Below are 26375 nucleotides of genomic sequence, written 5' to 3' on the forward strand. Positions count from 1 at the left end.
TCTACATGACTTCGAATTACTGGATATCCATTTTTTATTTGACGTTCACTCAACAGACAAAGATAGCACCAGACAGCGTATATAGCTACATAAAATTAATGATAAATTACACACAAAAATGTACAAAAATATATAGAACTGCAAATATGATTTAAATTATACTGAACCATCTTCCACACAATCAGATACACCACAAATTGACTTTTATAACACCATCCACCTAAACTAACTTATGCTGACCTTTTCAGTCTCAGGAAACTCTTCTTATATCAGTTGCTGTTCTTACCACCCAGTTCTATGTTCATTCCCAGTAACTACTGGTCAAGTTGTCCTTTTCTCCCTGCCATTTCTCGACTGTGTTCTATGAGGCACAAACAACACATGTTTCATAACTGTTACCTCCTTATCTTCAATCCTCAAATCTGTTATCTGGCTTACCTTTTTGTTTGTGTTTCTATCTGCTCTCTGCTCCTCATTGATACTGCTGTTATAGTTTTCTTACAAGACTCCTGCAATGTCCATGTACAAATATCTTATCACAGTTTGAATCTTGGCCAGCAAACTCTATTTTTTGCCGTCTCTTGTATTACACTTACTGTGAACTATCAATATAGAAGTCTCAGTTTTCAAAGGGATAATAATGAAAATAAATATGAAAAAATATTATATATTCTGAGGCAGTGATGCATGAAGTAAGGTACACATATGTAGCTTATTAACTGCAACATCGCATGTTGAGCTTTAGCTCAAGGGTGACAATGTTCCACAAGATTCTGTATACCCACGAATACCCAAAATTTTCACTTGCTACCAAAGAATCAAAACAATGACCAAAGCATAAACACAATAAATCCCACAACATCCTATCTTGATAATGACTAACTTTGTATGTATTGGGCATGAAATACAATACTCACATGGCACTTAACATCATCAGCTGCTAAGACTGAAATAAAATCAACACTGATGCATTATCTCATACTGAATAACAACCATGACTAGAAGATAAAAGACAAAGGAAAAGGTTAGGGCATATAAACAATTAATCTGCCAATCCTGTTTCAAAAAGTAACTTTCATAAGATTATCTAGACATCCAACAGACAGTAATTCCTGATCTCAATAAGACAACTACAGAATTTTTTCTGGAAATAGGTGCAAAATAATCTTGCTTGCTATGTTCCAAAATATGATTACAAAAAAAAGTACCCTTCTGTAAAACAGATGATTTGTGTAATATGATGAAGCGTTTACCAAAGAGAGAGACTCCACAGGTTCAAATGCAGTGTATTCATACCAGCAGACAAGGAACTTAAATCAACAAAGAGAGTACTTGAATGTGGACATGGAATAGTTTGGGTTCGACTAACCAATAAGGGCAGACTCAAATTTACAGTATGATATTTTCTAGGTCACCAGACTCGTCCTGTAAGTAACTGTATACCTACGAGAAAACTTAAAGTTTACTAGTATGTATGAAACTTCCTGCCATATTAAAACTTTGAGTCAGACCGAGATTCGAACTTGGGACCTTTGCCTTTTGCAGGCAAGTGCTCTACTGACTGAGCTACCCAAGCATGACTCACGAGCCATCTTCACAGCTTTATTTCCACCAGTACCTCGTCTCCTACCTTCCAAACTTCACAGAACCTCTCCTGCAAACCTTGCAAGACTAGCACTCCTTTCTTCCAGGAGTGCTAGTTTTGAAAGGTTTGCAGGAGAGCTTCTATGAAGTACAGGCACAAACAAGATACTGGCAGAAGTAAAACTGTGAGGATGGGAGGATGGGTCGTGAGTCATTCTTGGGTAGCTCAGTCGGTCGAACACTTGCCCGCGAAAGTCTCCGTCCGACACACTGTTTGAATCTGATAAGAAGTTTCATATAAGCACACACACGGCTGCAGAGTGAAAATTTCATTCTCTCTACTAGTGTGTATGATTCTCACTCAGATACTGACTTCACCAACTGATTGGAAAGTGGCAATATGACAAAAACTAACAGAAAAATTTCTGTACAGGATATCTCTAAAAATTACAAAGAATAAAGCGCTTGTAATCTCACTCATGATGTACATATCTTAAGTTTGTTGGCAAACAAACAGGCCAGACCTTTTTGAAAATGTTTACAGAGACTGGACCATTGACCCTGATTCAGTTGTAAGAAAAATGATTACAAATATACAAAACACTACAAAAAAAGTACAAAGCTTTAGACACCCAGTAATTCCAAGAAGGAGGATGTCACCCTTTCTTCAGACACACTAGAATAATATGATTTAAATAACTAAAGTGTAGAGGAACTGTGCAAATGTTGAAGGAAAAAGGAAAAGAATGTAACTGTTAGAATAATTAATGAGGACAAGAGTTGCCTCTTGGTATATAAATAATACTGAAAACACTTTTTGAAACATTGTCATCAGCACAGTTGGTAAGAAGCAGAAAAATACACATAGGAAGCTGTTCATTGAAACATATTTGGTTACCAAAAATATAATACATAACATTTTGAGTAACAGTAGCAAAATATACTCTCAGGATTTTTCAGGATTAATGAGTCACAACTGATGTCTGTAAAACATCAGAAACACGCAGGAGTAGTAATGTGAATGGGAATTATCAGAGGTGCTCAGTTGTAGATGAAGCAAACAATAGGCTCTGAATTATGAGGAAACTGTGGCTTCTCTACAAAATAATAAATGGAAGGAAAAGTACCACTTGCCATGCACTTTATAAGGATTCAAAAGGCTAGAAACAGGCCAGATCCTATCAATGTCAGTATAGAAACAGGGATTGGCGATCATGTCATTATAGCAACTATGGTTACAAAAGTTAATAAATCAACTAAGACGACTAGGAGAGTGTTTGTGCTAGAAAGAGCAGATAAGCAGTTGTTAGCACCTCCTTAGACAGTGAACTATCATCACTTAGTTCCAGTATGATGGATGTAGTGAAATTATGGGCAAAATTTAAGCATACTGTAGATTGTGGTCGGGAGAACTGTGTGTCTACTAAATGGATTAAGGATGGAAAAGATCCATCATGGTTTAATAATGAGATTTGGAAAATGCTGAAGAAGCAGAGGCTGTTGCACTCTCGGTTCAAAAGAGAACACAAATTACAACAAGCAAAGGTTAGTAGAGGTTTGTGTGCCTGTGAAGAGATCTATGAGCAAAGCATACAAGCACTACCACTGTCAAAAGATCTTGCAAAGAACCCAAGAAAATTCTGGTCTTATGTAAAATCACTAAGTGGGTCCAAGGCTGCCATAAAGTCATTTGTTGACCAGTCTGTTGTGGCAGTTGAAGGTAGCAAAATGAAAGCTGAAGTTCTAAATTTCACATTCAAGAAGTCGTTCACTCAAGAGAATTGTACAAACAAACCATAGTTTCACCACTGAATGACTCAGCTTATGGACAACACAGTAATAACCATCCATGATGTAGAGAAACAATTGAAGAACTTGAAAACAAGCTCGTCATCAGGTCCAGATGGAATCCCAATTCGGTTTTCCAAAGAGTATTCTATGGTACTGACCCTCACTTTGTTTGCATTTATCACGAATCTCTCGCCCAGTGCAAATTCCCAAGAGACTGGAAAAAACTGCAAACAAGTCCTGCATATAACAAGGGCAAAAGAATGGACTCGCAAAATTACAGACCAGTATCCCTAACAGAACTGATTTCTGGTGTCCCTCACGGTAACATTACAGGCTTCCTGCTGTTAATTTTGGAGACAATCTGAGCAGCTGTCTTAGATTGTTTGCAGATGATGCTGTCATTTATTGTCTAGTGAAGTCGTCAGAAGATCAAAATGAATTGCAAAATGATTTAGATATGAGATCTGTATGGCATGACAATTGATCCTAAATAATGAAAAGTGTGAGGTCATCCACACTACTGCTAAAATGAATCCATTAAACTTCGGTTACACAATAAATCAATCAAATCTAAAGGCCGTAAATTCAACTAAATACCAAGGAATTACAATTATGAACAACTTAAATAGGAAAGAACACATAGAAAATGTTGTGGCGAAGGTGAACCAAAGACTGTATTTTATTGACAGAATACTTAGAAGATGCAACTGATCTACTAAAGAGATTGCTTACAATATGTTTGTGCATTGTCTTTTGGAGTACTACTGTGTGGTGTGCAATCCTTAGCAGACAGGTTAACAGAATACATCAAGAAAGTTCAAAGAAGGGCCGAACATTTTGTATTACTGTGAAATAGCAGAGAGAGTGTTGCAGACATGATACAGGATTTTGGGTGGACATCATTAAAACAAAACCACTTATTGTAGTGGCGAGATCTTCCCATGAAATTTCAATAACCAACTTTCTCCTCCAAATGAAAGAATATTTTGCTTCAAGGTGGACTGCAGAGTATCGATGTAGATGTAGCTACACCTAAAACTAAATACCAAGTAGTATTAATAAACCATGAATTGGGCTCAGTGATGACACCTTTGACTTAGGTTCTTTAGTAAAGAATATGCTGTAGTGATTATGGAGATGTAGAGACAGATTTCACTATAAATGCAATCTTGCAATCGTACATAACCAGTCTGGAGGCAATCTGCAGTATTATGAACACTGAATAAATTTCCAACTGCCAAGATTGCTACATTGTTTATTCATATAGATTACTGGTTTCGACAGTTCTCTGTTGCCATCTTCTGATTTGTAAAAGATGGGACCGAAGATGCTAGGATACAGTAACTAATGTAACAGCTTACAATTATACCAAGATTTGCAATACATGGAATAACAACATACCTATATTTACATCATTGTAATCTTATCCTTCAGAACAATAAGTGGTGCTGGTATCATGATCTATACTAGAAGTTGGCATGTCAGTTTTAAAATAACAGCTATTTTCACACACGTTATGGTTCCAATTATAAGTGCTCAAATTCATCACCACTTTACAACTGATGGATCACAGCAGAAAAATTCTTAGTGATATGTGAGTACATCATCTGGCACAGTGGTGGTACAAATCAATATTATCATGTAACATTAGATTAAGGCATGGATCTACTATTCCATATAATTACACATGCTTAATTATTAGCATAACATATAAGCCAACTCTTTTTTTTTTTTTTTTTTTTAAAAAAACTGAGTGTAAAATGATGTGCAACACGCATAAAACATAATTTATGCATAAACCTTTTCATATCATTGTAGGAAACAACTAAAAGAAAAAAAAACATTTTATACAAATTCTTAAATTTCTTTACCAAATTTTTCTTTGTACAAAATCACATACAATATGACAACCTATAACCAGTCAAAAGCTCTGTATGTACATCTAATGGTATCATATGTAGTTTAATTTTAATACATCCAGAAATAGCTTCAGTATCTATAGCCACAGATATAGTATTTCAACAAGAATACGTTTAAAGTATATATACCAACAATAGAGATATTTAATGTTTGTGCTTTTGTTATCAACTACGATGTTTACATGAGGTTATCCATGACTCATTCGAGGTCTATGTGAAATCTCATGGCCTGACACAATTGAGGACATATCTAGAATTACCAGCACACTCTTAAACATGCATGTGCTAGAAGAAATATGCTAATGTGATATTCACCCTTGATGACTAATGTCAAAAATGTTGTCATGAAATAGAATATGACTAGTATTCAGATCATCGTAATTTTAAAAACATTACTACAACAAATTCTTGAGATAAATTTTCATACACAATTATGTTATATACCCATCTTTATCCAAGAAACTTCTCCAAAAATATTTCTAAAGAATTTTGTTAAGCAATTTTTAACGTGAAATTAAACAATGGAAACTGCAGATAGGAATATCAACAATGTAGGAAAAGACAGAGTGCTACTTACCGTAAAGAATACACAGTAAGTTGCAGACAGGGACAATTAAAAAACCATTTACAGCTGTCTTTTCCTACATTGTTAATATTGAATTACATAAGGTTAACCTAAAACTTTTTAAAAAATCCCTGTGTGTGTGTGTGTGTGTGTGTGTGTGTGTGTGTGTATACTCAAAATCAAAGGTGCAATTAATACATTATGATTTTTTCATGCGAAAAATATACACTGTACCTATTTACCAATGGAGCTACAACTAATATTTTGCATTTTTCTTAGACAATGTGCTGTTTTTACAAGCTTGCATATAACAATATGCCGTCTGACGCCTAGGTGATAGTCTACATGCAATTTTGTCACCCAAAGTTCTAGGTGAAATATCTTCCACATCTGGTGTGTAAGTGTACAGTTAATTTACCATATGGGACTGCAATTGCTGATAACTGAAGCTGTGAACGATGTATTTAGAAATTTCTTCCTTATTTTATAAGATGTAATGTATAAATGAGCTTCCTTAGAACAACACGTTGTACAATATCTAGGTGCATTCATGTTACCCAAAATCTACATACAAACTCATCATCCGATGTCTAGATTAAATCTATAACATTGTTTGCTCTGATCAACCTACAATTATAGCCTCCTTTGGATTACAAATGTTCGTTAAACAACCAATGATCCAATGTTGCTAATCATTTATAGATATCTGTATGTAATAAAATTATTATAGCCACAGGTGCTCTCCCTAAAAGATCGTCGTTAATATGTCATTGCGTATATCTAATAATATCATCTGGATTAATTTTATTCTATCCAGAATTACTCAGAATCAAAGGCAAAGATAGCACATAGAAGACAACATGACATGGAGCTATAAATAATATTTTACTATTTTGTTATACAGCTTATACAAGCTTATTTACAACAATACATCATTCGACATCTAGGTGAGATCTGATTACCTGGCATCTACGTCTGATCTCGTCGCACGCCGTCTCTTTCATTGTTTGATGTGTCATGTAATATTCTATCACATGGAATCGTGGATCTCTTACTGAACCCATGACCTGGCTATTTACTATTTATTTGCCTTTTTCATGTGATGCATAAACACACCTATTTATGACAAAGCATCATACTTCATCTAGGTGACATCGCGGCATCTGACATCCATATACAACACTGCCTCCCAATGTCTAGGTAAAATCCCTTCCATTATTTGATATAAACAACGTAATTATAAACCCACATAAGATTCTAACTGCTCTTAAATTAACCTGTGATCTCATATTAAGAACCGTTAACACACATTTGTTATAGTGCAATTATAATTTTCATGTGATATTCTCTCTCGATGACTAATATCAAATGCACTCTTATCAAATACAGGACAGGAGATGATTAGGTTATTCTTTCTATGCCTCATGACATATTAACAGTTATTACTAAAAGAAATAACCGATACATGTAAAAGGCATAGGACCAAAACCAACTTATTAATGATATGAATAAAATAGAAAGAAACATTCCACATGGGAAAAGTATATTAAAAAAAAAGATTCCATGACCTACCAAACGGGAAAGCGCTGGTAGATAGACACAATAAAAAAATCACACACACACACACACACACACACACACACACACACACACACAAAATTTCAAGCTTTCGCAATCAACGGTTGCTTCGTCAGGAAAGAGGGAAGGAGAGGGAAAGACGAAAGGATGTGGGTTTCAAGGGAGAGGGTAAGGAGTCATTCCAATACCGGGAGCGGAAAGACTTACCTTAGGGGGGAAAAAAGGACGGGTATACACTCGCACACACACACGTATCCATCCACACATGTACAGATACAAGCAGACTTATTTAAAGGCAAAGAGTTTGGGCAGAGATGTCAGTCGAGGAGGAAGCGCAGAGGCAAAGATGTTGTTGAATGACAGGTGAGGTATGAGTGGCGGCAACTTGAAATTAGCGGAGGTTGAGGCCTGGTGGATAACGGGAAGAGAGGATATATTGAAGGGCAAGTTCCCATCTCTGGAGTTCTGATAGGTTGGTGTTAGTGGGAAGTATCCAGATAACCCGGACGGTGTAACACTGTGCCAAGATGGGCTGGCCGTGCACCAAGGCATGTTTAGCCACACGGTGACCCTCATTACCAACAAACACTGTCTGCCTGTGTCCAATCACGCGAATGGACAGTTTGTTGCTGGTCATTCCCACATAGAAAGCGTCACAGTGTAGGCAGGTCAGTTGGTAAATCACGTGGGTGCTTTCACACGTGGCTCTGCCTTTGATCGTGTGCACCTTCCGGATTACAGGACTGGAGTAGGTGGTGGTGGGAGGGTGCATGGGACAGGTTTTACACCAGGGGTGGTTACAAGGGTAGGAGCCAGAGGGTAGGGCTGCCACTTGAGTTTGTTAAACATCTCCGTAACGCTATCACGGTTACCAAATAACCCTGTGACGAAACGCGCCGCTCTTCTTTGGATCTTCTCTATCTCCTCCGTCAAGCAGATCTGGTACGGATCCCACACTGATGAGCAATACTCAAGTATAGGTCGAACGAGTGTTTTGTATGCCACCTCCTTTGTTGATGGACTACATTTTCTAAGGACTCTCCCAATGAATCTCAACCTGGTACCCGCCTTACCAACAATTAATTTTATATGATCATTCCACTTCAAATCGTTCCGCATGCATACTCCCAGATATTTTACAGAAGTAACTGCTACCAGTGTTTGTTCCGCTATCATATAATCATACAATAAAGGATCCTTCTTTCTATGTATTCGCAATACATTACATTTGTCTATGTTAAGGGTCAGTTGCCACTCCCTGCACCAAGTGCCTATCCGCTGCAGATCTTCCTGCATTTCGCTACAATTTTCTAATGCTGCAACTTCTCTGTATACTACAGCATCATCCGCGAAAAGCTGCATGGAACTTCTGACACTATCTACTACGTCATTTATATATATTGTGAAAAGCAATGGTCCCATAACACTCCCCTGTGGCACGCCAGAGGTTACTTTAACGTCTGTAGACGTCTCTCCGTTGATAACAACATGCTGTGTTCTGTTTGCTAAAAACTCTTCAATCCAGCCACACAGCTGGTCTGATATTCCCTAGGCTCTTACTTTGTTTATTAGGCGACAGTGCGGAACTGTATCGAACGCCTTCCGGAAGTCAAGAAAAATAGCATCTACCTGGGAGCCTGTATCTAATATTTTCTGGGTCTCATGAACAAATAAAGCGAGTTGGGTCTCACACGATCGCTGTTTCCGGAATCCATGTTGATTCCTACATAGTAGATTCTGAGTTTCCAAAAACGACATGATACTCGAGCAAAAAACACATTCTAAAATTCTACAACAGATCGATGTCAGAGATATAGGCCTATAGTTTTGCACAACTGCTTGATGGCCCTTCTTGAAAACTGGAACTATCTGTGCTCTTTTCCAATCATTTGGAACCTTCCGTTCCTCTAGAGACTTGCGGTACATGGCTGTTAGAAGGGGGGCAAGTTCTTTCGCGTACTCTGTGTAGAATCGAATTGGTATCCCGTCAGGTCCAGTGGACTTTCCTCTGTTGAGTGATTCCAGTTGCTTTTCTATTCCTTGGACACTTATTTCGATGTCAGCCATTTTTTCATTTGTGCGAGGATTTAGAGAAGGAACTGCAGTGCGGTCTTCCTCTGTGAAACAGCTTTGGAAAAAGGTGTTTAGTATTTCAGCTTTACGCGTGTCATCCTTTGTTTCAATGCCTTCATCATCCCGGAGTGTCTGGACATGCTGTTTCGAGCCACTTACTGATTTAACGTAAGACCAGAACTTCCTAGGATTTTCTGTCAAGTCGGTACCTAGTATTTTACTTTTGAATTCACTGAACGCTTCATGCATAGCCCTCCTTACGCTAACTTTGACATCGTTTAGCTTCTGTTTGTCTGAGAGGTTTTGGCTGCGTTTAAACTTGGAGTGAAGCTCTCTTTGCTTTCGCAGTAGTTTCCTAACTTTGTTGTTGTACCACGGTGGGTTTTTCCCGTCCCTCACAGTTTTATTCGGCACGTACCTGTGTAAAACGCATTTTACGATTGCCTTGAACTTTTTCCATAAACACTCAACATTGTCAGTGTCGGAACAGAAATTTTCGTTTTGATCTGTTAGGTAGTCTGAAATCTGCCTTCTATTACTCTTGCTAAGCAGATAAACCTTCCTCCCTTTTTTTATATTCCTATTAACTTCCATATTCAGGGATGCTGCAACAGCCTTATGACCACTGATTCCGTGTTCTGCACTTACAGAGTCGAAAAGTTCGGGTCTGTTTGTTATCAGTAGGTCCAAGATGTTATCTCCACGAGTCGGTTCTCTGTTTAATTGCTCGAGGTAATTTTCGCATAGTGCACTCAGTATAATGTCACTCGATGCTCTGTCCCTACCACCCGTCCTAAAGATCTGAGTGTCCCAGTCTATATCTGGTAAATTGAAATCTCCACCTAAGACTATAACATGCTGAGAAAATTTATGTGAAATGTATTCCAAATTTTCTCTCAGTTGTTCTGCCACTAATGCTGCTGAGTCGGGGGGTCGGTAAAAGGAGCCACTTATTACCCTAGCTCGGTTGTTGAGTGTAACCTTCACCCATAATAATTCACAGGAACTATCCACTTCTACTTCACTACAGGATAAACTACTACTAACAGCGACGAACACTCTACCACCGGTTGCATGCAATCTATCCTTTCTAAACACCGTCTGTACCTTTGTAAAAATTTCGGCAGAATTTATCTCTGGCTTCAGCCAGCTTTCTGTACCTATAACGATTTCAGCTTCGATGCTTTCTATCAGCACTTGAAGTTCCGGTACTTTACCAACGCAGCTTCGACAGTTTACAATTACAATACCGATTGCTGCTTGGTCCCCGCATGTCCTGACTTTGTCCCGCACCCGTTGAGGCTGTTGCCCTTTCTGTACTTGCCCGAGGCCATCTAACCTAAAAAACCACCCAGCCCACGCCACACAACCCCTGCTACCCGTGTAGCCGCTTGTTGCGTGTAGTGGACTCCTGACCTATCCAGAGGAACCCGAAACCCCACCACCCTATGGCGCAAGTCGAGGAATCTGCAGCCCACACGGTCGCAGAACCGTCTCAGCCTCTGATTCAGACCCTCCACTCGGCTCTGTACCAAAGGTTCTTCTGTGAGAGGTTCTGGGTTTGAGGGGATGAGGAAGTAGCTCTGGTTATTTGCTTCTGTACCAGGTCGGGAGGGTAGTTGCGGGATGAGAAAGCTGTTTTCAGGTTGTCAGTGTAATGGTTCAGGGATTCCGGACTGGAGCAGATTCGTTTGCCACAAAGGCCTAGGCTGTAGGGAAGGGACCGTTTGATATGGAATGGGTGGCAGCTGTCATAATGGAGGTACTGTTGCTTGTTGGTGGGTTTGATGTGGATGGATGTGTGAAGCTGGCCATTGGACAGATGGGGGTCAACGTCAAGGAAAGTGGCATGGGATTTGGAGTAGGACCAGGTGAATCTGACAGAACCAAAGGAGATGAGGTTGGAGAGGAAATTCTGGAGTTCTTCTTCACTGTGAGTCCAGATCATGAAGATGTCATCAATAAATCTGTACCAAACTTTGGGTTGGCTGGCCTGGGTAACCAAGAAGGCTTCCTCTAAGCGACCCATAAATAGGTTGGCATACGAGGGGGCCATCCTGGTACCCATGGCTGTTCCCTTTAATTGTTGGTATGTCTGGCCTTCAAAAGTGAAGAAGTTGTGAGTCAGGATGAAGCTGGCTAAGGTAATGAGGAAAGAGGATTTAGGTAGGGTGGCAGGTGATCAGCGTGAAAGGAAGTGCTCCATTGCAGCGAGGCCCTGGACGTGCGGGATATTTGTGTATGGGGAAGTGGCATCAATGGTTACAAGGATGGTTTCCGGGGGTAACAGACTGGGTAAGGATTCCAGGCGTTCGAGAAAGTGGTTGGTGTCTTTGACGAAGGATGGGAGACTGCATGTAATGGGTTGAAGGTGTTGATCTACATAGGCAGAGATACGTTCTGTGGGGGCTTGGTAACCAGCTACAATGGGGTGGCCGAGATGTTTGGGTTTGTGAATTTTAGGAAGTAGGTAGAAGGTAGGAGTGCGAGGTGTCGGTGGGGTCGGGAGGTTGATGGAGTCAGGTGAAAGGTTTTGTAGGGGGCCTAAGGTTCTGAGGATTCCTTGAAGCTCCGCCTGGACATCAGGAATGGGATTACCTTGGCAAACTTTGTATGTAGTGTTGTCTGAAAGCTGACGCAGTCCCTCAGCCACATACTCCCGACAATCAAGTACCACGGTCGTGGAACCCTTGTCAGCCGGAAGAATGATGATGGATCGGTCAGCTTTCAGATCACGGATAGCCTGGGCTTCGGCTGTGGTGATGTTGGGAGTAGGATTAAGGTTTTTCAAGAAAGATTGAGAGGCAAGGCTGGAAGTGAGAAATTCCTGGAAGGTATGGACAGGGTGATTTTGAGGAAGAGGAGGTGGGTCCCACTGTGATGGAGGATGGAACTGTTCCAGGCAGGGTTCCATTTGGATAGTGTCTTGGGGAGTTGGATCATTAGGAGTAGGATCAGGATTATTTTTCTTCGTGGCAAAGTGATATTTCCAGCAGAGACTACTAGTGTAAGACAGTAAATCTTTGACAAGGGCAGTTTGGTTGAATCTGCCATTAAATATGTCTGCTTGTGTCTGTATATGTGTGGATGGATATGTGTGTGTGCGCGCGCGCGATTGTATACCCGTCCTTTTTTCCCCCCTAAGGTAAGTCTTTCCGCTCCCGGTATTGGAATGACTCCTTACCCTCTCCCTTAAAACCCACATCCTTTCGTCTTTCCCTCTCCTTCCCTCCTTCCTGACAAAGCAACCGTTGGTTGCGAAAGCTTGAAATTTTGTGTGTGTTTGTTTATTGTGTCTATCTACCAACGCTTTCCCGATTGGTAAGTTACAAAATTTTAAGCTGCACAATTTATAACACCCATCAAAAGAACAAGATCTGCTACACACAAGATCATCTTATTACAAATTGTATTTTAGTACCTATTACAATCTGCATAAAATGAAAGACATGCAGATACCAAGTAATTTGACATTAACATTGTCTGATATTATAAACTTGTATATGAATGCACCAATTTGAAGCATGTCTTGAAATTATAACAAATAATCTTTTAACCCATTGAAAGTTATGTCAAGGAGTGATTGTGGAGCTGTTGAAATTGCTAAAAATGCCATTATCTTATAAATATTTCCAATTTAACAGTAACTACTACGTCAATTTGAAGGACTGGCCAGAGGCAATAGCTTGGTGGGGATAAAGGCAGATATTACAAACAACCTAGAAAATAATTTTTTTTCCAATTGAACACAGATTTGAAACAAAAAATAGTATATTTTAGGCATTACATTGACAACATCATTGTTTTGTTAAAATGTGGTGAAACTGGAGTAAAAGAGTATCTAGCATCATTAAATGGGTTGCACAATAAACTTCAGTTTACATTAGCGATGGACAAGGATAAGGCCATCAATTATTTACATATAACAGAAACAAAATGATAGATACTGTTTCAGCATTTTTAGGAAACCTACAAACACAGATATGATTATAAATGCTGAATCATGCCATCCAATGCAATATAAGGTGGTGTACTTTAATACCATGTTACCTATGATCGTAAGGTAGAACGGTAATTTCAAAAAACTAACATTAGGCTTGCTTGCATTTAACACTGCTAACACATTAAAACGAAAATAGACACATAATACTGAGAAAGGTGAAGACAAATATACTATGACTGATGTATGTTAAGTTGCATTGTGCCAAGTGGCAAGAATTTTATGTTGGGCAAACAGGTTATACAAGGTTTAAGGAGCCTTCCAGAACTCACAACAAAACAGCCTCTGGAGACCACCTACATGACAGGAAACATAATATTACAAATATAAGGTGCAACGTGAAAGTCTTACAATACCCCTGTAAAAGAATGAGATTGGGCATTTTCGAGAACTTGTAGATGTATAGTAATTGAAGGTATTGTCAGGAACATTCATTGAATGGTCAACTGGAATCTACTCAAAAACTTCTTTACAATTTTTGATGAGCTGTTATAATTTTAATTAAGTGTGTCTTCAAACTGATGATAACTTTAACTATGCATGGTTATTTATAGCATGTCAGTGGATTCTTGGACTCCAACCAGTTGTAAGGATCACTGGTGATAAGAGAAATAGTTTACTATCTCCCTAGACCTCGGGTTCCAATGTGCTTACTGCTACAAAAACAACGATCTAGCCTTCACAAGGAACTCCACGTACACGCAGATTATAGTAGGTATTAAATTATAATCCGTAATAAGAAGGCTTGGTGTGTGGCAGATCCCATTCTACTCAGAGGGATCCAAAACTGTGCAGCTTCAAACCTTATACATTTCAAACTTTTGTAGACTGGTTTCGCTCATATGCCTTTAACTGCTCTGGACATGTTAACGCGCACGCCTACGTACCTGTCCGTGTGTGCTCAGAATATGTTAATGCGCGCCACCGGTCCTTCTACCTCGTACTCTGGACTTGTCTATGCGTAGACACGTTCAGAGTACCAGGTAGAAGGACTGATGGCACGCGTAAACACGTTCACGTTCAGAGCACACAGGGACAGGTACAAAGGGGCTCGTGTTAACACGTCCAGAGCAGTTAAAATGTATCCTGCTATACCCTACAGTAGTAACTATTAATATATGATGAGGTGTAGAAAGAACAAGTTGTATTTTATGAAAGCACTTTGATATTAGTCATCAAGAGAGAATATCATGCGAAAATAACAACTGTATTACTACAGATATGTATTAAGGGTTTAACAAATGTTAAATAGATACACCATGGGTTCAAGAAGAGATACTGTGATTCCATGTGATAACGTTTAGCACATGGCATGTCAAACAATGGAAGAGACATCAGGTGATGAGATGAGATGCAGGTATCAGGTTATGAAATGTCACCTAGATGTTGAATGATGTATTGTTGTAAATAAGCTCGTATAAACAGCACATTTGTTAACAAAATTGTAAAATATTACAGCCCCATGTCGTCTTCTGTGTTCTATCTTTGCCTTTGATTCTGAGTTCATTCTGGATGGAATAAAATAAAGCTAGGTGATGTAATTAGATATACATGATGGCACATTGATGAAGTAATCTATGGCGAGCACTTATGACTATAATAATTATATTACATACAATATCTGTGAATGATCAGCAACACTCCATCACAGGTTATTTTGCAAGCGTTCGCGATCCAAAGGAGGATAAATCGTATGCTGATCATAGCAAACGACGTTAGAGATTTAACCTAGACATTGGGTGATGAATTTGTACCTAGATGTTGTGTAACATGAGTTCACCTAGACGTACAATGTGTTGTTGTAAATAAGCTCATTTATACACTGTCTTACAAAAGAAGAAAACAATTATAGATATGTCACTCATGGCTTCAGTTACAAACAACTAGGGCCTACAATGTCATGTGATATATTAACTGTACACTGATACATCAAATGTGGAACAGATTTCAGCTAGACATTGAGTTACAAAATTACAGATAAATGTTGGGTGACGAAATTGCAGGCAAACATTGGGTAATGAGTTCTGATATAGATAATTGCACCTTTTATTTTGATTATTTATGGATGCAATAAAATTGGTTCACATATGGCATCATATGAGTTACACAGGATTTTTTAAAAAAGGTTTAGGGTTTTAGGTTTATCTTACGTAATTTGATATTAAGAATTGTTTAAAATTTTTTTTAAATTATGAAGATCTGGACACTGGTCACATTCTGTTACATGGTGGCACTTCTGACAATAGTGATCTAGAGTGAATATTATGTGAACATATATGTTCTAGCACAGGTATATGCAAGAGTGAGCTGGTAATGTTAGATCATGTGCTCAGTTTAGGAGTGATTGCAATCCTGAATGGTGCAATAATTGTACATTCGTTATATTAAACATTGGAAGACTGTTAACCAAGATATCAGGTGATCAGACTGCCCATAGGCGACAGGCAATGAGGTTTCAACTACACCATGAGTGATGTGTTGTTGTGGATAAGCTCATGTAAACATAATAATTGATAACTAAAGCAAAAACATTAAATATTTCCATTGTTGGTATATATATATATATATATATATATTTTTAACTAAAAACTAATGACGATGCATCGCTCTATGTTTACAATATATAGACGGGCGGTCTCTAGCTCGATCTAGTTTTGATGTCTCACAGATTGCCCGCAACCTAGAACTGCGTGCAATCGTTAGCGGAGAGGATACTGCCTAGCGAAAAAATTACAGAAGAAGAACTGGAACAGGCACAGTCAATGCTCCAGCGCCCCCGATTAATTCCCTCCGCTGTCATACCGTACGCGTCGGCAATAACTAAATTAAACTACGCAAGTTTTTGGTCGCACGTTTCTTGTACACAGGTTAACGTGTAGTTTGTAACGTGTTGTGCGCCATGCAGCCCGAAAAAAGAAACATCATTTCGTGGGTAGCTGACCATCCTGGAACATTTACATATGAAACAATTGTTTTATATTGTCGAGTTTGCGAGAAAAACGTTTCGTGCAAAAAAAAAAAAAAAGCATCTAATAGACCAGTATGTCAAGACATGTCTTCATACTGCAGGAATACAGAAAAAAGGGCCACGACAGCTTCTGCCAACAGCAAGTTGCAGTAGCAGGGATTTGTCCAAAGGTAACCAAAAAAGTCGGTATAACATGGGTCTATGTGAAGCATTCATTGCAAGCAACATTCCCCTTCACAAACTCACAAGTCCTATCATCAAACGCTTACTGTGCAAACGTTGGTTAAATCAAAACATACCAGATGAATGAACAATGCGTAAAAATTACACACCGACAATTTACGTATATGTTCTGGAAGAAGTACGCAATGAACTCAAGGACAGCAGTATCTGGATTTCAGTTGACGAAACTACAGACATTTGTGGCAGTTAAATTACAAATTTAATTGTTGGTGCCTTAAAATAAGAGTTTTCTTCTTCCTACTTAGCCGTCTGCAAGGAACTTCGAAAAGGAAATCATTCTACGATCGCCAGATTTCTAAATTAGGATATTAGAAAAATATTTCCAGAATCCTCTGCAGATGAAAGGCTGCTCCCTATATGACGTGATTTGCTCGTGGAGTACATAGCCTTGCTGACGAAGTACGTTCCACGTTTGTGAATGTAAATAAACTGATTTTATCCACAAAGAAAGTGTTTCTACAGGTTCCTGCTATCATCAAGACTTACAAAGAAAAACTACCAGAAGTGCCTTTACTTCCCGAACCAGTGGTAACTCATTGGGGTATTTGGGTTGAAGATGTTTGGTTTAACAATGAACATTTCGAGGGCATTAGAGGGATAGTAAACGACTTCGATAGTGCAGAGGCTTTGGCAGTTTATAATGTAGGCCTGTGCCGTGATAGTGCCACGCTAAACAACAAAGGGTGTAAGCCCCCTCCAGGAAAAACACAGCCACACCATACCACCAATGCCTACGAATTTTACTGTTGGCACTACTCATGCTGGCATATGACTTTCCTCTTCAGTTGTTGGCGGTCTTTGTCAGTAGAGATGGGTCGAACTCGTTCATTCTCGTTAACTACTTCATTCATTTCACTCTTTGCCGTGAAGCGTTCAAATGAAGTAGTTCATTCATGAAGTACGGAAGCCTGGCGAAGTTGCCCAATTCGCCGCTCATCCGCGGCTACGCTCGCTTAGCCTCGCTCGTACAATTAAAGCTTCGTAATACTTCATAATTTTACCAACAGATGGCCGAACTATGCAGTAACGTGCACGCAACGTTTTGCGTCTTACAGCGTCTGACGTGAGTTAACTTAAATAGAGCATGATCGAAGGGGACAAAGGAAAGATAAACAGAGAAGCACGTCACATATAAAGAAGGTATTACGTTTAATCTTGCTCGACATTTTCTCGTGAAGCGCCAAAAAAAAGTCTTCATCTGCCAAGTGAAACCTTATTTGTTTTATTCATGGACTGAAAACTAGGGCTACCAACGAAATGCAGTCCAATTTTATGTTCCTTTTAAAATTTAATCCAAAATGGAATGAGTATGTTTACCACTGTCAAAAAGTCTATATACCTACGTTACGTAATTATTCAGAAGTTTTCCTGTATATTTTATTTTTGTTGAGAATAATAACCCTCTAAATTCAAAACATACTGTGACCTGTAGTCATTGGTACGATTTCAGGTAAAATCCCTCATTATTTTATTCGGAAAGCAGTTTTTGTTTCTGTTCACGCTTATACAATGGCTAGCAACTCACGATCGCCTAAAAGCAGTGAAATTTGGGGTTTCTTCGCCGGTTTAGGTGATGGGAAAGCAAAGTGCAACTGTTGCTCTAAGTGTATTTCACCGCGCGATTCGTCGACAGGCAGTAGAGGGAGGACTGAAGTGAAAGGAGAACGAGCGACGTAGCGCCGATGTAGTGGAAAAGGGAGAGTGGAAGAGAGTGAGTGAACTAGACAGAAGTGTGGAGTGTGCTATCTGTGAAGAGTTTGACGTGCCAGTTCATTGAAATTGAGTGGTTAGTTCACACTTCACTGGAGTGAAGCGTTCATTTGAACGACTCATTCACGAGCTCCCCATCACTATTTGTCAGGCAACAGATGAGGTCGACCTGTACGCTTTTGTGCTGTACGTGTCCCTTTCCACTTCTCTATCACTTCGGAAACAGTGGGCCTAGGCATGTTTAGTAGCGCGGAAATCTCGCGTAAAAACGTATGACACAAGTGACACCCAATCACCTGACCTCGTTCTAAGTCCGTGAGTTCCGCGGAGCGCCCCATTCTGCTCTCTACGATGTCTAATGACTACTGACAAGGGAACCTCCCCATCGCACCCCCCTCAGGTTTAGTTATAAGCTGGCACAGCGGATAGGCCCTGTAAAACTGAACACAGATCGATCGAGAAAACAGGAAGAAGTTGTGTGGAACTATGAAATAATAGGCAAAATATACAAACTGAGTAGTCCATGGGCAAGATATGTAACATCAAGGGTAGTCTGAGATCAAGAAAGACGTGGTCCCATGGTTAGCGTGAGCAGCTGCGGAACGAGAAATCATTGGTTCCAGTCTTTCATCGATTGAAAATTTTACTTTCTTTATTTTCGCAAAGTTATGATCTGTACGTTCGTTCATTGACGTCTCTGTTCACTGTAATAAGTTTAGTGTCTGTGTTTTGCGACCGCACCGCAAAACCGTGCGATTAGTAGACGAAAGGACGCGCCTCTCCAACGGAAACCGAAAACATTTGATCGCAAGGTCATAGGTCAACCGATTCCTCCGCAGGAAAACACGTCTGATATATTCTATAAGACACTGGTGACGGCATGTGCGTCACATGATAGGAATATGTTGTCGACCCACCTAACTTGTACACTTGGCGAATAGGTAAAAAGATTCTTCTACCTTGCCCGATTTAGGTTCTCTAGTGGATGTGATAATCACTCCCAAAAAAGTGATGAAAACAGAGTTTGACACATAGACTGAAAATAAAAAATTAAACTTTTTACACGAGGGAAGATTTGAACCAAGGACCTCTCGTTCAGCAGTTGCTCACGCTAACCACCGGACCACGGCGCTTCTGACGTTAGTGTCCTTGATGTTGCTTAACTTGCGCACCAACTACTCAGTTTGTATATTTTGCTTATTTTTTCATAGTTCCACACAACTTCTTCCTGTTTTCTCGATTGATCTGTGTTCAGTTTTTCAAGGCCTATCCACTGTGCCAACTTGAAGACACATTTGGAACATTACTTGGTCGTTTATGCTTACAACAGTAGAAATATGTAAAATAACTTGTAAATGATGCTTTGGTCCAATAGTATTAATTAAAAGTTAATGGTGTTCAAAAAAATTTCATGATTTATGTTGTTTCTTAAATAAAATATTACGTAGTTTTTGAGCGTGCCATGTATCTCAAAGTTGGTCCCATACATATTGATTGTTTCGCTGCTACTCGCAACGTATCCGCTTGTTACCGCCAATAACAAAGAAGGAACAACTGTTGAAACACAGTATGCAACCCCATTTTGCAAATTTTTAGAAAATAAGCCCAGAAAGGGTCCCCTCCTAACCTCTACCAGAAAGTATTCAGAAAATGATATCAGCGTTCTAAATGTACCGATTTTTTGCGTGGCCGGCCCTCTTTCTCATAATAGATATGCACAGGTTCGACTTCGAGGTATAATGCACGCAGAAACTACCATGTTTTTTTATTATTTGATCTAGCATATTTCGACACTTTTCATGCATACAATCCGGTCTCTAGTTATGTATGTTATTAAATGGAATAGTAGATCCATGCCGTAATCTAATGTGTGAGAATAATATTGATTCGTACTGCAACTATGCTGTCTGATGTACTTATGTATCACTAAGAATGTTTACGCTGTGATCTGTCAGTTGTAAAGTGGTGATGAATGTGAGCACTTGTAATCGGCACAATAACGTTCACACATAGCTGTTATTTTAACGTTGACATGCCATATTCAAAATAGCTCATGATACCAACATGTACATACATAGTACACACAGGCCAACTTTCAAAAGTGAAAAATCAGGAGAATTTTAGCGGTGTACTACTGTGAATTACAACACATCCCTGACAATTAAAGTTGCAGTAATTCAATAACTGTAACAATTCAATTACATTTGCTTTATTGTTTACATGTAAATACTAAATAATGGACATACCTGAGCCTTCGGACTGTATAATTTATCACTCAACATGCTGAACAATATGAATAATGTGCTCTGCAGGTTTCTTTGGATTCATACACATTCAAATCAAGCACTCTCGAGAGAACTACAGTTCGAAATTACGATCCGAGGAAACAAATTAACGTATATTAGATTCCTGTTTTGACAGTAGCACAGTTTTTGCATGAATAAATCACTGTTAAATGATCACACGTTTTCATTTCATAATGCAACCCATATTCGCATGGCATCTTATATCCGTAAGACATCTTTCCCAAATTTAAATCAATTTTATACAGGATGTAAATGTTAGGCTTAGCAAATAATTTGAAAAGTTTATCAATCTGAATTTGTCTGATTACGGTAATTATTATTCAGCACACCTGTAGCTGACTTAGCCTTCTTAAAAACCTCTGAACTAAATTTCTGCTCAAAGCACTTGCCTTTTTGAACTGATTTTAAAATCAAAAATTTCTCCAAAGACGTTTCTGAAAGTATGGACCTGAACTGAGTTTTGGTCTTTGTGCTAAAAATTCTCTCACATTCCGCATTACTATATGGAATTGACAAAATGGCCAGCATCACCTTTGCAAGTTTATCATTTTGAAGAACCCCATCAGCCAATTTCTTCTGACCTACCAACGCCCACTAAACATCAATTCTCTCTGCTGCCAAGTTGGTTTCTTCCAGCTGAAAGTTACAGAACTAGGCAGAATATTAGGAAATCTGTTTATGAAAAATCTAAGGCTGGAAAATTATGCTTTGCCAATTATAGAAATATTTGCAACTTCTGCATGCATTAAAACTTCATCTTTGAATGGAAATTTGTGTATCATGTAATCACATGATGATAAACATTTTCTTACAGACTTACGGAATATAGACCTTTCCTCAGGCTTCAAAGTGGTCACCAAAGCAAATGTATAATTCCCTATCATCAGATCACAATCATCCTTTTGATTTGCTGGAGTGTGATAATCTACATCAATAAGAGAGCTGGAGGTTTTTAATAATAAGTAGTCTCACAAATCTTGCCATCACATTCTTCAATAGTTCCTCCAAAATTGACCTCAGTAAGTGGATATGTGGGGCACTTGACTGAAGAGCTACATTTGGGCTCTCAAAGACAGGCATAAAACTTGGAAGGAAAAGAAATAAATAATTATGTAAATTTGACGACAGAAACATGAACAGTCATACCTCACATGATAAAGCATGGTCCACAGTGTCAATGGTTTTCTGTAAAACTGATGATTGGGTTTTACTTTTAAGTGAGGAGAGTGGTGAAATCTTATCACAGTGCTTGGACTTGTGATATGAAGTAGACACAGCTACATTTTGGATATGTTTTGGAATTTTATTTTATAATTCTTCTAAGTTTCCACTTCAGAATCCATACTTACAATTTCACTCTTGAACAAACTAACCAAAGGGTCCCACTATTCCAAAATCCTATCCAAACATCTTTTCAACGATAACCATCGTGTAGGCACATGTTTCAGAATTTTCCTCATTTCTGTGTCGTGTAAAGTTTGGAACTTTCTAAATTTTTCTTTCCTCTTTGTACTCCTTTCGAAATAATAAAATATGTCAATAATATTTTCTTCAAGGTTTAAAGGCAAACATACCGCCCCCTTCTCAGCAGCAAGATTAATTAAGTGACAAAAACAGCCTACAATGATTAAGTTAGCAATTTCTTGCTTCAAACATCCTGCCACACCCTTTTTTAGCCCTATCATTACAGGAGCATTATCGGCGACAAAAGCCAGACAGTTTTTTAATGGAATACGGAATTCCCGTAAAGCTGAAAGTAGAAGATCAGCAATATTAGCTTTTAAATTAGACACAGAGAGCAGGCAATTTTGAATTTCACGGAGTTCAGGGGTGAAGAGCGATACGATAATAGGATGTAACTTAAAGTACGTTTTATTACTACCATCGATAGCAATAGCGAATGGATTGGACTGCAAAAAAAGTGCGTAATAACTTTCGCTTTTTCTTCCATGCACATTTCCGTAAGGATAGCGGTCGTTTTTGTTCTGGCGCACCCATAACGTTTCGCAATTTCAGAATCGGGAAACATTTTGCGAAACAAAGGCCAAGCGTGGTCGGCACAGTTTATAGGTAAGTTATGTTCTACAATAAATGCGGTAAATAAAGCCTCCGCATTCGTCACAGAATCTACATTTTGGGGTTTACACGAGAAGTTAAGTTTCTGGTTCCGTTCTACACAACAGACGCTCTCCTGGTGTTTTTTAGTTTGCACATGTTTAAGAATGTCGCATTTCCCGCCATGAGCTACTGAAAGGTCACATCTACACACACTACAAAATGCGTAAGTTTGTCCCTTCCTCGATTCACTTAAACACGGAAACTGTTCCTTATACACGTTTCTGAACACTGCATCATATTTCTTCGCCATTCTGCACGAAAAATAATAAACACCTCCATTATACGCAGCCAAGAACTACAACTGAATACACAAATCGCGCAACAGAACTGAGAACACAACGATCCTACGTTCTAGACAAGGGTCTTTTAGCAGTGATGCCAACCCTCGCGCACCGTTTCCCCCTATATTGCACTTCAGATTCCCCTAAATAATTTATCACGCCGTCGAGTAAGCAAGTAGGGTAGTCGGGCGGTAAATGGGAGTCAAGAATGAAAATGTCGAACGGAGGGGCAGGGAGGGGAGGGTAGTAACCCTAAATATTTTTCCCCCTGAAACCTTTATTTCTCTAACTTCCCCCTAGGCAGCTTAATTCCCCCTAAATTTTGGGGGAAATCCCCTAACTTGGTAACACTGCCTTTTAGACACAACAATGCTAATCACTTCGCTTGGAACAACTATCGACTACTCCTTATCCACGATAACTTTACGATTGCGCTGGTGCTACCAGAAGCGGAGGAAATTGGCACTAGTTGAAAGACATTCATTCATTAGTATCTCAAACGCTGCCAACGATAAGTTCCGTACTTCCTTGTAGATACGAAGCGCGAGCTACGCCTACTGCCGCTCCCGACAGCCACCGCACCAATCTACCAAGTTAACATAGACAAGTAGCAGCCATACCTTGTCATCCACCAATATTTCGAAGGCGCAGGATTTTCAAATAGTAAGGAAAGTATTGAAACTGCTCTGAAAATCGGGAGATCGGTCTTCATTGTCGGGAGATCGGGAGGAAGAAGGAAAAATCGGGAGTCTCCCGCTTACATCGGGAGAGTTGGCACGTCTGAAGTATAGCACCACTTATTGTACTGAAGGATAAGAGGGTCAACAGAAGCGTCCGATCTTACCCGTCGGCTTTGACCCGTGACGTAAGCGTGTTGTGGTGTGTGACGTCATTACGGCGCGGAGTTTGATTTGCGATTGTGGCGTGTTTGTAGATGTCTTGTTTTTGTTTGTCGTGCTCTCTGGTGGTGTGTTCATGGTTTTCGTTTGTTTCGTGTGGTGGGGTCAGTTTTCTGTTGCTCAGGTGTTGGATTTGAAGCGGAATTTCTATTAGTGAGTTAATGGTTAATTTAATGCTCATTGCTGTACGTCGGGTGAGTTTGTTATTGAGTGTATTTGGTTGTGGTTCGGTTGATCTGTAGCGTAGCCCTGAATACGAGGTTAGGTTGGGAGTTTTTTTTTGGAATGCGGCCGCGGCAGCGGCCGCCTGTGATTCGAAAATATTGATTTGACACTAATGAACATGTATACGTAATATGAAGCAATTTGATGAACATATTGATCTGTAGCGTAGCCCACTTGAGGTTAGGTTGGGAGTTTTTTTTTTTGGAATGCGGCCGCGGCAGCGGCCGCCTATGATTCGAAAATATTGATTTGACACTAATGAACATGTATACGTAATATGAAGCAATTTGATGAACATATTGATCTGTAGCGTAGCCCACTTGAGGTTAGGTTGGGAGTTTTTTTTTGGAATGCGGCCGCGGCAGCGGCCGCCTATGATTCGAAAATATTGATTTGACACTAATGAAGCCTGTGGGGGGATGGGGGGGCACTGCAGACTCCCCCCACCGCATAACGACACATGATGATCAAATTTTGAAAAAAAATGAAAAATTTTTTCCGTACCTGCTAAACTGCATAAGTGCCGATGTATGTAGGTGTAAGGGAAGCTTTCGTTTCTTAGTTTTCTATTGGGGGATGTGATCGGTAGGTTCTGTTGAGCTATATAGGTTAAGGGAAGTGTCCGATTATGGATAGGAATGTGTTTTTTGGTATTTGGTCAGTTTTGTGATGTTGATTTATTTCGTTGTTTTGCGGGGTTTTGAATGGCGGTCGGTGGCTACATTTCTGTATATTTAGTTTCTCCGCACCCAAAAACCCCTAATTTCCCACGCTTGTCCCGTTACAGTCATTAGGCTTTTTGTGAAACTTGTGTATTTCAGTGTTTACAATACGTATGCGATGTTTTTATATCCGCCATATTGGAATTGTTTATAGTCGTTTCCGCGGTATTTGTGACGTCATGGGTCAAAGCCGACGGGTAAGATCGGACGCTTCTGTATTTCCGGATAAGATTGTGTAACGCTGTAAATACAGCTATGTTAGTCCATGTATTGCAAATCTTGGGTATAATTATGTTTGCTGTTATGTTCGTTACTTTATCCTACCATTTTTGGTTTACAGAGGAGCAACACACACAGACTGATACTTCAATAAGGAAATTAGCCAATCTAGCCATCACTGAAGACAAAAAAGATGCTTTATTTACAAGAAGGACTCAGTTACTGATGGAACATTTTTAAGAAAAAAGAAAAATTGTTACTCCAATTAGAAGGTGGAGTGAGTGTGACATCCAGAAGAGAGAATTCCAGGGCTAATGAGGAACAATGGGTGTCAACAGGAAAATTTTGCTCCCTTGTATTAACAAGGTTACTGATCACATTTAAAGAGTTTTGGTCATGCAAGGAGTTTAAACACTTTTTAAAACTAAGTGTACTGCTGTAACCCAGTCTCTGAAAAAAACATTATTAGTCTTTAACAAAACTGAGAAGAACTAGCATGCAAGTACCATAGTGTGTTGTGTCAACAACTGTGGGTTGTTGGCTGCCAGTGTGGCAATGTGAGGTCAAACCACTGGACTGCGCAGCAAGTATAGCAAAACTCAGCAGTAAGCGGTAACTGTGCAGCAAATGTCGGGGTGTCACAACACGATAGCATGTCTGGTGTTATGGCAACATGATTAGGTGCCAGATTTTAGGGAAAAAAATGGGTACTGGCGATATATAACCCAGGCTGTGACTGTTGTCTGCACTAAGTCCTTCACAGGATGTTGTGTCACTGCTGTGGCGACCTGTCATCTGTGCCTTCTGCCTCCGTAGTGGGACTTGGTGTCACAGAGCCAGCTGCCAGCTGACTTATGTCTGAGAATAGCAAGTTGTAGCTTGCACACGCAGACTCCACAAGCTGTCACCATGGCCATGTGTGGAGCTGAGGGTGCCATCTCCCAAGTAGATGCCGTTGCAATACAACATTATGCACCCTTGACGTCAATGGTTGTGGCCTACCAAAGCTGCTGGTCTCACTAGCTTGAGATGCCTGCTCAGCAGCACCAGGCAGCCAGTCAGAAGCTGCTGCTCATTCATCAGCCCCAGCCAGCACGTCAATGATCAGAGGCTTGCCTGCCTCACTACAGCATGTATCAAAATCAATAAAAGTTCTTTGTAACTGTTAACAGTT

At 39.6% G+C, this 26375-nt stretch overlaps 1 protein-coding gene across 2 annotated transcripts in view; it reads right to left on the minus strand.

The window, feature by feature from the left end:
- Window positions 1-26375, minus strand: part of LOC126187842 (uncharacterized) — a 169441-nt gene that overhangs the window by 60632 nt on the left and 82434 nt on the right. The gene's annotated exons all lie outside the window — the stretch shown is intronic.

This window comes from Schistocerca cancellata, chromosome 1 (genome assembly GCF_023864275.1).
Source record: "Schistocerca cancellata isolate TAMUIC-IGC-003103 chromosome 1, iqSchCanc2.1, whole genome shotgun sequence".
Taxonomy (NCBI): Eukaryota; Metazoa; Arthropoda; class Insecta; order Orthoptera; family Acrididae; genus Schistocerca; species Schistocerca cancellata.